The 2268-nt window shown below is 43.4% G+C and overlaps 1 protein-coding gene and 1 pseudogene across 1 annotated transcript in view; both read right to left on the bottom strand.

Moving 5' to 3' along the window:
* The window catches only part of LOC102473888 (lanosterol 14-alpha demethylase pseudogene), a 3653-nt pseudogene extending 3055 nt beyond the window's left edge, over positions 1-598 (bottom strand).
* The window catches only part of PARD3B (par-3 family cell polarity regulator beta), a 1250195-nt gene that overhangs the window by 8896 nt on the left and 1239031 nt on the right, over positions 1-2268 (bottom strand). The window lies entirely within an intron of this gene.

Below are 2268 nucleotides of genomic sequence, written 5' to 3' on the forward strand. Positions count from 1 at the left end.
AGCGTTTTCTATGCACCGAAAAAAAAAAAAAAAAAACAAAACAAACAAAAAAAACAACAAAAAAACCCCGAAAAAAAACAGTCATGAAATCCATTTGAGCGATACCTGCATATAATTACCGGATGGTCTTTTTAGCCACAGAAGAGGTTTATTTAAAGAGAATGGTAACCAAAGGAACAAATCATCCTAACTTGAAAGGCCACTTACATAATCTCTCTTTCTCTCTTTCTATTGTTAAGAGTGGTCCTGGAATTTCAATATCAAAACACTGTGGATTTCATCTAATTGTCATGCAAGAGACAACAGGCAACTCCAAGGTCAGGCTTAGAGGGCCAACAGGTTCCACAGTGTAGGGACCTGAATTCTTAAGGTTGTTTCCCCTGTTCCTTAGGAGAAGCACTACCGCACTACTAGCTTCCTGCCCCAGGTTGCTGCCTGGAGACAGGACATTCCAGGAGTAAAATCGGCTGTTCATGAGGACTGCTTTTCCCTGATCTATTTTAGATTACATATATTTTTAGAGTAATATATACAATTTCTGGAGAAGAGATTCATATATCACTGCCACATCTTTACCTGCCCCCTTTTCCCCAGCCATTAATTTCGAAGCCTGTACGATACGAAGATTTTGAAACTATAATTTTGCATCATTAGAATCCCTCTTCGCTAGGAGCACAGAGTACAGTGAAGGAGTCTTAAATTTTTTTATCCTCGTGTGTGTGGTGGGTGGGGTGGGAAGGAGAAAGCGTTTTGATGCCATGATTTCATTAAGACAGTGGAGAATCTTGCCACAGCAATTGTCTTACTCTGAAATTCAGAAGCAGAAATGTAAGTGCTAGGAAGAGCCACTCTACTTGATGGGCTCGGGAACAAGTTTCGAATGTTGGATTTAGAATTGCAAAGATTCAAACGCTGTGGAGCATAGCAGTGCTTTCCCAGGTGCCTAGAGAGAGACAGGTCCCATCCTAGGCATTTCTCCATGTGAATGTATTTGTTCTCATAAATATGTAGGTACATTATGAGCCCTGCTTTGCACATGAGGAACAGAGAGTTTCCATAACCTGACCAAGTCACCAGGATGTAGCAGGGCCCAGGATTAAGCCAAGCAGAGATACCCAGAGGCCACATGCCTGAGCACTGAACCAGAAGGTGCAGCTTCTGAGCTTACTTGATGCTCATCTGCTCAAAGTGTGTCTCTGGCACCAGGTGAAAGAAACTGGTTTGTATTTAAAAAACACATTTAAATAAGGGGACCAGCAGTTAGTATAATGGCTATGTCGCTGAACACCCATGTAGCCAACATGGTTCGAGTCCCGGACTCGGCGGCTTAAACTCATGCCGGGCGTGTGTGTGCACGTGCCCAAGATCCTAAGAGGAGAACAGAGGAGAAGGGATTGTGGCGTGGCCATCCCCCCTGGGGGGTGATTTCTCGCTTTCTATTGCTCTGTCTCTGTCTTTCTGGTGAGCGCATGTGCCTTATAGCAAATACCTCTCCAAAACAAAAAAAAAACAACAAAAAAACACAAAACACATCTAAATAAAAAAGAATCTTAAGGATGAAAAGGCAGAGAAGTTTTTTAGTGGGTACTTTGGTTTTTAGAAACCTAAGAAATTGAAACTGCTGGTAGAGCTGGGAGAAAAGAGCACAGACAGCATTCCATGTGGGAAGTTTCCTTTGGAGGCCTTGATCCTGTTTTCCTTCCTTAGGAAGACAAAGCTGGCTGGTGCCGCCTGTGAAAATCAAAATGGATATTTGTGTGTGGTCCTGTTTGCAAGGCCCTGTGTTCAAGGTCCAAAACCTCAAATGTTGGTGTCATTAAGAATCAATGACGTTGCATAAAACATGCAGATGGGGGGGGCAACTTCAGAGACAGGTTAGTCTGAAAGGGGGCTGGGCACCTACATTTCTCACAAGGACCCAGATGATTCTGATGGAGACGAAGCTGGCACCAGGCTTTAAGGAATCACACTGTGACTGTGGGCATTTGTAAGACATGTAATGTGTTCTTCAAATAATCTGGAATATAAGAGTAAGTCAGTTGACATGGGCACCTGAAGATAAAAACAACAGAAGAAATACAGAGCTCAAAGCCCTGGGAAGTGTTCTGGGACCATGTCTGTCTGGCGAGTGTGGGAAGCTGCACACCAGCTAGTCTGCCGAGGTTTCTCAGAGAGCAAACAATTACCATGATTGTTTCCCTTCCAAAAACCTGACCTTCGAAACCTTGCTCTGATTGGCCACTAGAATCCCTCAAATTTGCATATCCG

Source organism: Tupaia chinensis, unplaced genomic scaffold, assembly GCF_000334495.1.
Source record: "Tupaia chinensis unplaced genomic scaffold, TupChi_1.0 Scaffold000076_1, whole genome shotgun sequence".
Taxonomy (NCBI): Eukaryota; Metazoa; Chordata; class Mammalia; order Scandentia; family Tupaiidae; genus Tupaia; species Tupaia belangeri.